Genomic DNA, 14467 nt, shown 5'->3' with positions numbered 1-14467 from the left:
TGCATTATTATGGGTGCAATACTGTAAGCAGCTTTTGTAAGTGTAATTACAGTAGTTACAGTAAACAGTAATAATAACCACAACAATATTTGTACAAAGGAGTCAGGAGGTAACGTAATTATGTCAGAGAGCTAGACTACAGGAATTAATGGAAAATTCTGTCATAAGGTCTTCTGGCCTTCACTTATCTGAATTAATTCAAATGCAGTTTCCCTTTCTCTTCCTTTTCTTTATGGCATCATCCTGCCAACAGGCCTTTGTTTAAAACCACAGGCATCACTTTTACTCCACTAAAAAAAAAAAGTACTTCCTTTTCAGTATTTCTCTCCTTGTCAAAGTTTTTGTAATGGATGTATAAACAATATATTATTTAATAAGGCCAACTGGACATGTTTCTCCCCCTTTGCACTGCTGCCTCTGCTGCATCCTCCCTTATCTGTGAAGGGCTGGCTGCTTCCTCGAGGCTCCTGGAGCCTCCTCATTTCTTCTGGGTGGTCCCAGGCAATTCCTTCTGGGTTAGGTCTGAGCCCCAGTTTGGGGAGCTGTGGTGGAAACAATGAAGCATGACAAATCCAGTTGTGGACATTATCAATGCTTTAAAAAGGCAAAGCTCAGGCCTTTTTGCCTCTTTTTGAACACAAGGAGGTGTAATATGGATGATTCAGCTGCCAAACTGGCCCATGTGCTCTTGGTCAGCTGCTGGGAAGCAAAGCTTTCTGGTGGGTGACAGTATTTCAGCAGAAAAAAATGTACTATGGTGCTGTGGAGACACACGTCCTCCAGGAAGAGAAGCGCTATCTTCAGTGTTTCTATCCTTTTTTTCCTCATAAAGAGCAAATGCTTGTTTGCTTTTAAACATAGCACTGAAACTGTTATTGTTTTAATTAGAACAAGGCACAATCACCAAATCTGAGAAGAATTTGTGACACAAGTGTGGTTAAAGCTATTTGAGTGCTTTCCATGTAGCTCTCCCTCTGGGGAGACGAGAGTGTTTCAGTCGGCTTTTGTTCACAAAGCCTCAGATGACTGGGGTACCTGACAAATCATAATTACTGGAATTATGTATCTGGATGTGTCGGCCTCTGTTGTTTTATGCATTCACCTATCTCTCTTCCCTGCATCAGCATCAGCAAGGAAAAAAAAAAAGCAAGTCTCACAGGAGTTAAATATCATGAGTTAATACTGTACCAAACATCCCCGAGCAGAGCTTTTAACCAGCAGAAGCAGAACCCCTGAGAAGCAACCAGAAAACCTCATCTCTTCAGCTGGGAGCTGGTGGGGACGGGTGAAACAGCTCCCGCCGGCCAATGGCTTACTGCTGTGAAAAGCTGCGCTCTTTTGTGTAAAAGGTGATGGTAAACACACAAGGAAAAAGGCAAAACTTCTTGGCACTCTAACGGCATTTGGGGCCTCTTTTCACTGGGCACTGTACAAGCAGAGAGAGACGCCAAGGCCTGGTGTCAGGCATGCACTGAGTGCCCGTCCTCCGGCCGCAGCCTGTCCCTCGCCAGCCTCCTCTTTAGCCCGGGGCTCTGCCTGAGACCCCCACTGCTGCTGCCCACTGAGCAATTAATATCCTCACTTAGTATAAACCTTTGTGAAAAATAAGTCCCTACATCTGCTATATAGCAGAGCCCAGAGCTCCCACACCAGCAATTGTAGGAAGGAATGCTCTCGCCGGTCTGGAATCAAACACATGCTGGGACGAGAAGAGGGCTTTTTCCCTGATAACGTCACTGGCTCCCATCATTTAGTCATGGTCAGGGAATTTAAACATTTCCTGCCCTCCCAGTGTGAATCTTGACCATGACCCTTGTGCTCTTCACGCACCACAGCAGACTGATCCTTGGGCTTTGACTCCATCAGCACTTCAGCTAGCTCAAACCAAGGCTTTTTATTTCACCATATTAGGAAGAAAGAGGCTTGGCGGGTTGTTTCTTTTCTCCCCACAGTGAGTATGCTATTTTGTAATATTGCCATACCAAAAATCTAAATGCAAAACAGACCACGTAGCATGGCAACAACTGCTGTGACAACCAGCTTTACCAAATACGTCTAAGGTTCCTGGGTAATTAATGTGCATTTACAACAATATTAAAAGTATGGAGCTTATTTGGAAAATCAGCTGAACAAAGTCTCCTGAGAACCTCATATATGAGGCTTGTTATCTCAGCCTGGATTAAATCAAGCTGTGTAAAATTCCTGTAACAAGAAAGGTTAGGCAGAGGTGCTTTATCCTTATTGGTAAACAGCTGAAGCTTGCTTCCAGGTGGTCTGGTACAAACCTTCTGCAATTATTCTGACTCTGCCTATTAAAAGCTCACATGCTTGAAAAGACCTCCAGCTGCTGTTTTGACCCATATACCTGTAGCTTTTGTCCTGGAGGAAGTGGTCTTGCTTTTATGTGATAATGGCAGTTGTCTCCATTTCCTCCAGCCGAAGCTGCTTAAAACAGTTTCAGGAAAAAAAAAAAAAAATCCTACTGAGGAAGCAAAGTATATTCTTCACCGCTTTTAATTCATTCTTGAAGGACACTGAATGAGCACTGACTCAGCAAGCTGCCTGCCTGTCTCAGAAATAACTCAACAAGCCAAGGTTGCCTGCCACCTGGGAACTCTCCTAGCAGAAAACGTGTGTTCCCGATATGTTTTTCACCCTCAAGACTTTCTGGCTTGTTTGCTCTTTTTCTCAGTGTCTATAGAGAAGTTTACAAGAATAAAATGTTTTCACTGAGCCTAATCTGATGTTCTTACAGAAAATTTGAAAACCAGTCTTGTTAGGTAAAGTGGTAATCACGAAACTCATGCTCAATTTCATTTGCTCCCTCACACACATGGGCAGTGGTGAGCTAGTCTGAAAGGCTGAGTAAATGAAACACAGGAGGGATCTCAGATCCTGGCTTCCTAGATGGAAAATGCTGGGAAAGAAGGACGAACCTAAAGCACCAAGGAAAAATTACAGTGACTCCACTGAACGAGCTGAAATTCTTTTCAGGGTGGAATTAAAAAAAAAAAAAAGCCACACAAACCCAAACCCAAACCCTTGAAACATGAAAGAAAAAGAAAGAAAGGAAAAGTATACTACAATGGCCAATGTTATCAAAGAACGCCTCTATTACTGGATATTGGTCACAGAAGAAAGGGTTAAAGAGTACCAGTAAGGAGAAATATGATGATATCATGTAGAAACCTTTCTGTGGAAAGATTTTTGCAAAGAAGCAGGGTATTTCCATGGGGCACAAGGAGGCTGATTCAACTGTGTTTGACTCTGGCTTTGCCCTGGTGTATGTTTATAATGCTGATGAGATGCAATAGCAAACCAGGCCTACTAATCCTGTATTTTATGTTCTGTATATCATGCAGAAGTGTGCAGTTCAGGGTCTGACAGCACACATTGATTTCAGGATAGCCAGGCCAAATCCAATAAGCAATTCTTATCCTATCCCCAGAGCGAAGGTTTGTCAAACCACATGAAGAGCTGGTTCAGTGACACCTAATGATTGCTCACAGGCTGACTAATGATAAAGCCAGGCTTGTGTTTTCAGTTTAAGTAAGTAATGGGTGGTAAAGAATCCATAAAACAAACAGGAGCAATAAAGCCATCTTGTAGTTAAAACCAACATTTAATCCTTGTTTACACAGAGAGACAGGACATCTTACTCTTGTGGGTCATTATGCTTCGTTTCATTCAGAGGGTCCCGAACCTGCTTCAGCACAGTCAGTCACATTTATAGGAATGGGGAAGATGAAGGAAGCAAATTCTCCTGGTCATTTTAGGACTAAGATCCACCTTTTCATATTGCATCATTCTATCAGTATAACCACTTAATCCAGTGAAGTCAGTAGTGCCTGAAAAACACAACAGTGGCAGAGTACAAGGTTGTTTCCTGTACCCAGATCTTTCTATCCTTCAGTTTATCGTAACAGTTCACCAACTTCTGACAAAAAATAATTACCCTTACTCTTCTCAGCTCTTCCCAAATGTAAAAAAGGGGATGGTAGCTTGCATTGATAGGGAAAAAAGAAATTATTCCTCTTTATTAAGGACTATATTTTTCTCTGTTCTGAAATGTTAGGAATCAGTCATGTGCCAATATTTCTCTTTTTTTTTTTTGTAAAATGTGTACAAATTCCAGGCAAAGGAAGAGTCCAGCAATTGGAAATAGTATTTTTGTGCACAGTTCATGGCACAGTTCACTCTTGCCCCAAATCTCTCATCTTCTGGTTCCTTCCTGGCGACCCTGTTCCAGCACTGTTTGTTGTCTGCTTGTTTCCTCCTCTCCATGCTTGGTGGCTTCTGCTCACAGAGAGGGGTATATCTCAGACAATACCCCCCAACACCATCTGCACACTTCTGTTTCTGATTAACTTGCTGATGTTAGGCAAGTTGTAGGCAGTGGATCCTAAAGTTTCCCTGTTCTTTCTCTAACATCTAGCATAGCAAATATTTAACCTATCATGCTCATTGCTTTCACGGAGGTGTCACCCAGCCTCCCTTGTAACAGAGTATTTGAGTGAGAAGCAGAATAGGATTTTATGTCATTAATAATTTTCTCATCCTGTTGCCTAGCAAAACTCCAAAATCACATGAATCTCATTGCTCTTTGTTATAAAGCTGGGTTTGAAAATAAGCTGAGTTATCACCTTACTGTTTTGGCTAGACTTGAAAACACAGGAATTCAGTACTTTGCATGTCTTTGTATTCTGCAAAACATTATACAAAATATGCTTCTGTCAACTATTAATTTTACTTCTAAAGATGCTTTTCTGCCTCCACAAACATTTTTTGGACCAAAAGGATTTGTTTAATGAGTCTTAAGATTTAAAGACTTAAAAGAGAAAAGACTTAAAAGATTTAAAGGAATTAAAAGAGTTTCATTTATATATTTATAACTCATCTGCAATTTATCAAGGTACTAACAGGAGTTAGGAGATTCAGCTGTAGAGTTTGAATGCCAGTGTTACCTGCCAGCATTTAAAAATGCATTTCACCTTGGGTTCTTCAGCTCTCTCATGCAACTTTTTCATAAGTGGTATGGAAGTCCCCGGTCTGTAACAAGGGCCACATTGTGACCGCTCTGTGGCTGAGCATGGAGATTGCAGAATAATCTCCCTCTGTTTGTGCATTTCAATGTGAGGACTCTCACAATCAGACCCTTTGAGCTAGGGGAGTGCAGGGAGTATACTCTCTAGGTATTGCCTGCTGGCAACGGTGACCTTTGGGGACATGACCCAGACCTCTCCTCCACACTGGCAATCACATCACTTCAGTGCTGGCCTGATGCGACAGAGACAGTGCACTACATGGCTTCAATGCGTCTGTCAAAATCTGAAAGGGACTCTATTTTGTCTTCATTCTCCTAACAAGGCTATTCCTAAAGGGCAGCAGGGATTCCCAAATGATTAACACTAACAAGAGTATGTTCTGTTAACCTTTTTTTTTCAAGTGAATTGGAAAAGAATTCTTTTCATATACATTAAGAGGAAGCAGGATAAGCTAGTTTTGAATGCTGAAGACTTAAGGACATGAGCAGATCATGGCAGAGTACTTTAGATGTAATTTTCAATGGGTACGGGCAAGATAAGAAGCATCTGGACATGGCCTTCAGGAGGAAAAAGCTGGTTGTGAGCAGCCAGTTTAAACATCTTAAACATTTCCAACACATTTTTATTATTAGAGGTGACACATTCTTTTGTTGTGTTGGTGCTTGCTTAAGTCCAGTTGCTTTTATATGAACAAATCCACGTATCTAGGGCAGACCAAAGTTTTCCAGGAAGAAACATAGGCACGTGGGCCATGTACTGCAGGCTTAGGAAGTCCCATGCTTCCAGGAAATGTTTGATCTATTGTGCGTGTACAGTACAAATGATTTGTGTCTGAGCATTGAACACACTGTATGTGACAGTTCATTGTACATATGCCTCAGAGCTGATGAAGGCCTCCAGGAGCGTTGGGCTCACTGTGCATGCACCGTACAATTTATCCACTCATGTTGAGTAGATGCCTCCAAAAATTCCAGCTGTCTGGCACTCACCCAGAGAGATTGCTAGGTAGCTGAGCACCCCAAAATCCAAGGCAAACCCTTCAAATTCCACCTGGACTGAATTTGAAATCAAGATGTATGGCAGCCGTGGATTTACTACTGTAACGTTACCAGTTCTTGGCATGAGTTACTCAGTTAAGCCACACAGCAGGCATGAGGCAAACATGTTTCTTTCTGCAGCTTGGTGCAAGAAGCTACCTAGTGTCTTACCCAAAGTAGCAAGCAAAGATGAAGCAGAGTCACGTGAATGAAAAGGAGAGGAGGAAGCACAAATGCATTAGATTCTGTCTGAACTCTGGTACTGCACGAAGTTTAGTGTCGTTCACTGTATTCACTTGCTCCCTCCTCAGAGAGCTATCTGTGATAGTAAGGAAGCTCTCACAAAAGGCGATGGAAAAGCTGTATTTCTCTTTTGCTTCCTACTGCTCTGGCAGTGTCACTTCTAAGGTGAGCAACAGCCCTGTAAGCACTCCTCAGGGACAGCATCGTCTCCAGCCAACTGGAGTACACCAGGCCACTATGCATGCATGTGTGTGCAACTACAAATACCAAGGAGGTTAGGAGGAGGAGGGTAAAGTGCAGACTAATCTAGAATCTTCTCTCACAATAAAATTGATTGATAAGCCTTTGCCAGCAACTCACACCTAGCCAGACTCATTATTTATAACACAACAGGATACAGTTAAAACTGCAGGAAATGCACAGGTTCGAGAGCTCCGATGCGGCTTAAATCATTCAACAAGCAAAGAAGCAAACCAAGTAAAATGCACAGGGGATGTAAACTGGACAATGTTAAAAGATTTTTGGCTCTAGAAGCACAAACTAGATTTTCTAAAGAAAAAGAAATATTAAAATACTCATCAGGCATGATGAAACACTGAAACATAAGGAGTCAAACTTTCTACAGCTTTCAATACAGCTTCTAACGTTGCCTGCATTTACGTGGCAATTGTGTAAGAATATATACTTATTTTTATTTCAGATCATTCTAAAGGAGCTATCCTTTCAACCAGCATGATCATTATAATTAAGGAACTCACAACATTTGTAGGAATTTCTCTCTTTGAAGCACTTCAAAAGACAAATTCAGCCATTTTGGTTGAATTAAAGTAACAACATAAAGAACTGGACCATATTATCTAGTGGAAGGCATCTAATGCAACTACATACATTGCAAGTGTAGGCTTTTTAAGCTCTTGACATAATCAATGAAGGGAGGCAGATACTTCTAGAGAGTGAATATGTAAACTAAACAGGAGCTCGAAGTCATGCAATATGTCTTTGAAGTTTTCTTTGGGGTTAGTTTTAAGTGAAGTCCAGTTGTTACTTTCTCCCTTCCTATAATTAATGCACCCTTTTAAGTAAAGGTCACCACTCCACCCATTACATTTTTTTGAAAGGCTTCAGGACCTAAGCAAACAAGCAGGACTTATTTTCATGAGTTATTGGGTTTTTCTTTAAATGTGTTTTAATATATACGGAAGGCAATTGTTAAGCTACAAAATATGAATATGTAAACTCTCTAATGTATTCATTTACTTGTTAGTCATGAATCGTATTTGTTATCCTGCAATTCATGAGAAAACGTTTTGAACTTTGTGCTTAATAGTATTCACAGGACTGGACTGAAGTAATGTAAAGCAACATATTGAACTTTTAAAGCTAAGCAACACACAACTTTTAAAGCTATTTTATTGAAAAAATTGCTTATGTGGTGAAGATACTCTTAAATCTTTCGACAGAGTGGGGAGCAACTTCACATTGTCACTATAAAAATCCTGGATCAGATTCTCAGATAGTAATAAACTGTTACAACCCCACTGGCTTAATTTATCCCTTATGTTTAAATTCAGAACATCCTTCTTTGTGGTACTGCTAATGTTGAAGTTATTACAAATCACAAAAATTTCATGAGGAAATGTACTTCTCGCCATTTAGATTTTTCTCGGCAGCTCTGGGTTGGCTGTCAGGCAATTCTGAACTCTCAGCTTGTATTTTCCATGATGTATTGTACTTTGTGGCATACTGAATCAGTCAGAAGGAATGAAAAATTCACTGGAAAATGCTGTAGCCAAATAAAAATCAAGATGTGCGCACAATTCTATTTTTTGCCACTCAAGCACATTGGTAAAGATTGTATGAGTTACTTTGGAAAGAGTCCCAAATTTGCTGAATAGACCATTCTTTTGTTAATGACACTGCTTAATAAAGCAATGTAGATAAAGAATGTGCAAAGAATAAAGCAATGTGGACGAATCTTGGAGAATATCTCAAAGAACTATATTCCTATTATTACCTGAAGAAAAATGGTTACGCATCAGCTGGAAACTGATGGAAAGTACATCAACACGGAAACTCTTGTCAGCATCCTGAACAGTCTGCGACTTTATTCTGGATGACTTGAGGCAACATGAGGCCTCATCTCTACCTCTATCTCCCTTTCCATCCCTCCATCTGGAGCCATCCCATTTTCCAGAAAGCAAGTGCTGCTGGGCTGGGTGAGAGCCTCATGTAGAGGCGGAGCAAGCAGGGAAGCTGATAAGGGCTCTCTGTGCAGAGAGGAGATGATACCAGTGCGGCACAGGGGGACATAACACACAGGGTAAGGGATGAGGATTGCAGCTGATGGCTGTGTTCCCACATGTTTCTCCAACAACATTTGACCGTCATATTTCCTTATCAGAAGTTACACACCAGCCCCTCTCTCCATCCAGTTCTAAATATTTATAAAAAGCTCAGAGTCAAAGCAACCAGGGCACTTTAAAATCTAAAAAAATAAATTACTAAAAAACCCCAAACAGCTAGGCAATATTAACAGAAGTAAATCCTCTTGGCTCTGCTGAACCAATGGAAGTTTTGCTAATGTGGTGCACATTTCACCTTCAAGCTTTAAAAAGTAAGCTATATTAGAATACGTTTTTGACCTACATTTTTGAGGGAAACAATGAACAACTAACTTCTTGCTAATTCACTCATTTTCTTTTTGGTCAAAATTTTAGGATGTTTCACTCACTTTAAAATTAAATACTGGTATATTATTTGGTAACCTCTCCCATTCAGGACATCAATGACTATACAAGCATAACTGTGTAAGCATAAAGCTGAATTTAAAGCAAAAGCTAGTAGAAGACTCCTATTGGAGATTGGTCCAGAGAACTTTCATTTATAATGTAGGTACAGAAATGTGTTGGCAAGAACCTCTTGAGCTGCCAGATGAGTCTCATGGCATTACCTGTACTACGAAAGGTCATGGTGAGATGATGGGAGATGTAACCATAAGAAAGGACAGAGCAGAGCTGAAGATGAAGAGTGGAAGCTAAGATTTGGTGGACACAAACAGAACAGACAGGGAACACCAAGCAGAAGATCACAGGTCTCCAAAGAGCAGACATTCCCATTTTCATAGGAAACAATGGACCATAAAATCAAATTTAGTTTATTGTATTCTCAGGTCTTCAACAGAGGAATGAAGAGGGAAAGGAAAAAAAAAACAATGCATTTTCTTATACTTTGGCTATACAATTCCAATCAATGGAGTAAAAAGGTTTTCTGTGATCTTAAAGTGATTTCTAGGGTTATGCTAAAGAGATAGAGGGAACATCTTCATGGGAACTGCCAAGGCAACACCCTAAATTTCAAGTGGTATTTTTCTAATTTGTGTTCAAATGTTTGTACTATGTGCCTGTGAAAAACATGACCTTTCTATGTAAGGAGCCAAATGAATCAGTGATGCTTCCAAACCACTTGGACTCCAGTGGCAGCTGGAAATGTTTGACTAAGTTACACTTCTTTACAATGCCTTAAAAAAGGCAAATAACAGAATAAGAAAAATCACCTCTTAAATGGGAATACTAGTACATGATGCACAGCAGCTTTCCAGTTTCCTTCAACTACCTTTTTTTCTCCTGCTTATATTATTTTAGAAGTTTATCTCAAATATTTCATCCATGAGCACTCTGAGGGAAGCTGCAGCATGCCAGGTATTTCAAAGCTAGCTTTTCAAATATACCGCAGCTCCTGAAGCTCTTAGAGCTACAGAGACCACTAATATTTACAAAACATGATGCCTTTGTCTGCAGTTCCTCAGTGATGTGAGTAATTCTGAAGCCTGCAAGCAGCCCTGCTGAAGCCAGCCAAATGACTCTTGTGCATAGGGTTTGGAAGTTTAAATGTCTTAATATTGATGCTGGGGGAGTAAGATGTAGCTCTTGGAAATCTCTGAGGAAAATGAGCTCTTGTTGGAAGGAAGTCTTCAAGACTTAGAAGACATAGAGAGACAATATTATCTTAGCTTCAAGCATCTTAACATAGGTACAAAATGCCCATTCATGTTCTCCTGGGAAGTAGAAACCTTAGATGGCCCAGAACCACGCTAGAAAGTTCTACAGCACCTTTTGTAGACATTGTGTATTACAGGAAGGGATTACTCTTGGCTATTTTGATATTTACTGGTTTGTTCTGGCTTGTTCTAAAGTCTTCGCGGTTTGTACCAGGTCACGTTGGGAGAATGGAAAGAGGACTTTGGAGAATTGCCTCTTTAAGCTGTGTTGAGTTCTCCTCAGTCACAGCTGGGAGTCTGAATCCAGATATCAAATCGTCATGCGGTGGATAATAGCAGCAGAACCGAGAATTTGGTAACTACTAAAAGACCCAACCACTCACTGTAGCATTTAATTAACTATATGGGCAAGAGCTAATTCATCATAACAGGACCACAGAGACACCAAATAAGAATTATGGAGGGAGGTAAAGTGACATGTCTAAAATCACACAGATATTTTGCCACAGAAGAGAGTTAAAAATACAAGACCTAGTTCGTGACTTAAAGCTGTGGTACACCGTGACTAATAGAACTGCTAATCTTCTGTAAGTCCTACAGAGCTTGGCCAAAGTTTCTAACTGAGCTTAGTCAACCCTGTACATATTCTTGGCTGGATAGCCTCTAAAAAGTAATTAATATTGCTATACAAACATAGTAAATCATGTTTGAAAGCTCACATGCTCATGTCAGATGAGTAAGATTAAGCTGTTGTGCCCTCTGTCATCGTGAGTACATGCTCCTCTTCCCACTCCTGCCTAGATAAGAGCCATGATCCATGGTAGGAGGTGAAGCTTCACCGGGCATTCATCCATCTTTTAATGATCGTGATAGATCTTTCACTGTGCAGGCACTTTATGAATGTTGTGAAGCTGTAATGCTATCCTTCCCATGAGGACACCGAATTACTTATCCATGCTTTTGATATAATGCATCTTGGCTGAACTGTTGCAGCTCTCTTGCTCTGGAAGATTTCCAGTCAAGGGCTATATTTACATCAGTTACAATTGATTCAAAATGCTTCCACAGGATCTTGAACAGGCTAACACATCTTCATGAGTTTAATCCAAAACAGAGATGATATATGGCTTTCCAGTAAAACAGGGGAATAATCATGCTTGTACCTCTAGTTCTTTGATTTGAGTCGGTATCCCTGGTTGGTATTCAGCCACTGCTTGGAGCAGTATCTTTTCTGGACTTCCAGGCGACTACAGATTATGCTTCCAAAAGGGACTAGGGTGGGCAGTCACTTAACTCCCATTTTCAGAAAAGACTGAAGGATGCAGAAGCACAAACCCTATGGACTTACAGAGAGTAAGCACTCCTGCACACAAAGTCAATTTTGACTTAGGCTTTTAAGTCACAGAAGCACTTTTGAAAATTTGCCTTCAACTTAATTGTATACCATTGCACTCTTTGTTCTTGGACTTCTTCTTTTTCTGTGAGCATTAAGCTTGCCCAGTTTTCTGGGATTTTGACCACCTAAATTCAAGCCTTATCTTTTAAATTTGGCTTTGATTAACACAGCTGTTATTTATTCTTTTGCTTGGCAGGAGTTTCTGCAAGACTGCCATAAACTCAGCCTGTTTTTATTGTATTGTACCGTTAATCTCCTTTTCCTTTATGACATACATACACAATATCCTAAGGGGAAGATTACTATACATATATATAGATTCATACTCACATATAAATATATGTGTGAATACACAGCAAAGATGGGAACAAAGGGATGGAATATTTTAGTAATGTCCTGAAAGCTTTTGTGAAAAAGTCTAGATAACACATAAAATGGAATGTTTTGTACAGCACGAACCAGGGGATCAACATTAATTGGTTGCTTAGTGGAAGTGTAATTCAAGATAAAAATGGAACAGATTTTATTCAAAGCAGTTGGAATCATTTGGGTGGGAGAAAGATCTGTAAAATTAAGAGTCTGCTATATAATTATGATCACTTATGCACAGCTCACCACCTAAGGTTTTCCAAAATAATGCATTTGAAGAGACTTTCTAACAAGAAGTAATTCAAAAAGTTGAAGAAAATACAATGTTGCTTAGAGTTGCTAGGTTAATTTTCGTCAGAATTTGGTCATTATCTTAAACCAGCATCAACAGTGGAGAATTTCTAGCTATCTAGAAACATCTACATTTCCATATCTCACAGAGACTTTCTGAATAAGGAATCACTTTGCAATTGCACTGCAAAGCCCTGCCTGAAAAAGCCCTAACACCCAAGAGTGAGCCGCCTTTTCATTGCATGGGCAGGATCACCTTCACTGAGAACAAACAGGAGCAAACCCGGTGATGGGAGGTTGCTCAGAATTCTTCCATTCATATGAAAAAAGAGTCACAAAATCACAAAAAGCAGTTTGGACAATCATTTATGCCAGTAAGCCCTATCTCCCATCCTGAGAGAACACTGCTGGGACTTGTAATGACACTGTATTTGCTGAAGAAACTCTATTAGTGCTAGCAGTATAACTGTCCAGTAGAAATTTCACAATAATCCTGCTGATCTGATTCTCTTTTCTAAAAAATCAATCAAGAGTCTAGGTAGCAAAAGTTGAATCTCCAGGGATATTAGCTGCCTGGATTTCCTTTCAGAGAGACTTCGTGTTTGACAAGGGAAAAAGAAAGTACTTGCTCTTTCATCCTGATCAAAGTCAATTAAAATCTATTACGTACTCATCATACTGGACCATGATCATCATATTGTGCTGCTCTGCAGCATCTGATGCCATTTCAGACTTCCGTCTGATCCCCGGTATAGACCTCGTGCTGCCTCTACAGAGGGAATAACAAGGGAAAAAATCCTTGAAAAGTTTTCCCCAAGGCAAGGAGTATTATTTCTGCTGATGGTCATGACCCTGGCTCACGATATTTTGCTGCAGGGGGACTTTGAACCGGAAAGGTTGCGCTGGACATTTCAGTGTGTGCAAACTGCCATGGAGCAAGAACTGCTAAAAGAAACTCCTCGTACACTCCTGATGTTTGCTCTGGAGGTGCAGAACTGTGGGCGTCACGCCAGCCAGCCAGCGGGAGAGAAATCCCCTGGAATCCCTCCATGAGGGATGAGAAAGCCTGTCTGTGAATGCTGGTTTGATAGTCTATTGTTTGCATTTATTTAAACTACATAAACAAGCTTCCAGTTTCCTCAAAACAATGCGGACAAGTCCTAGTTTCCAGCTCCCTTGAATTTTTCCAGTTTTCATGACTAGGTAAACAGTTTTAGCTGCTTTTCACCACCAGTCCCCTGATGCCCTGGATTTTTACCTGGTTACCAGACATAAGCACTTTCAAACTGAAAGTAGCCGTTAGAAAGAGCCTGCGCTACCTGCAAATCCCTGCCTGCCAAGTGTACAGAACCGAGCCAGATTTGAGCACAATTTGAAAAATGTGGATTAGGATAATGCATTTGTGAATGTAGAAGCACTTTAGCTCATTTAGCCATGTAATCTGTATGAATGCATCACTTAAATTGTCAGACCTGGCTTTCCTCCCCATGGAATGATATAAGTCATAAGTTTCTTCTTTCCTTACAGCTAGGTTTGTATAAAGCTCTGCTTGTGCAAATTAGAGTCTGGTCATGACACTGAGCTGAAATACACATCATTATCATAAACATCTATATGACACCAGAAGGCAAAAGTTGAAAAAGGCAAATTTCTGACCCCAAATTAAGTGAAAGCGAAAATGGAAAAAACTGTGATTAATCCAATTTGAGGTAAAGATTCTGCTGCCTCTGGAACATTATTCCAGTGGAACACATTTTTAAACAGAATAAATGGTGAGAAAAAATTGTATTAAGAGCATAATTTTCCAGAAGCGCACCTTGTTAGTAAAACCTTAAACGGGTTCATGTTAATAGATTCTTGAGGCGCATTTTCACACAGCTTAAGTCAATGCAAAGCATGCATATGCCCATCCTGCAGTTGCTTTCGCTTGCACTGTGTCCAGTTGTTTTTCTAGAGTGGATATATTTTTTTTTTTTTGTTCCCCCCCCTTTCCTGCCTGGTAAAGCTGGAAAATTCCACTAGTGATAACTCTGACAGCTTGCTCCCCCTCCTGTTGCTCCTCGTCTAAGAAAACAAGAGGGAGGGAACA

The 14467-nt window shown here is 40.4% G+C and overlaps 1 protein-coding gene across 1 annotated transcript in view; it reads right to left on the bottom strand.

Moving 5' to 3' along the window:
• The window catches only part of ARHGAP28 (Rho GTPase activating protein 28), a 72960-nt gene that overhangs the window by 32617 nt on the left and 25876 nt on the right, over positions 1-14467 (bottom strand). The window lies entirely within an intron of this gene.

The sequence above is a fragment of the Gymnogyps californianus genome, chromosome 2 (assembly GCF_018139145.2).
Source record: "Gymnogyps californianus isolate 813 chromosome 2, ASM1813914v2, whole genome shotgun sequence".
Classification (NCBI taxonomy): domain Eukaryota; kingdom Metazoa; phylum Chordata; class Aves; order Accipitriformes; family Cathartidae; genus Gymnogyps; species Gymnogyps californianus.
The sequence above is the reverse complement of the archived record's forward strand: the minus strand, read 5'-3'. Positions and strand labels throughout refer to the sequence as shown.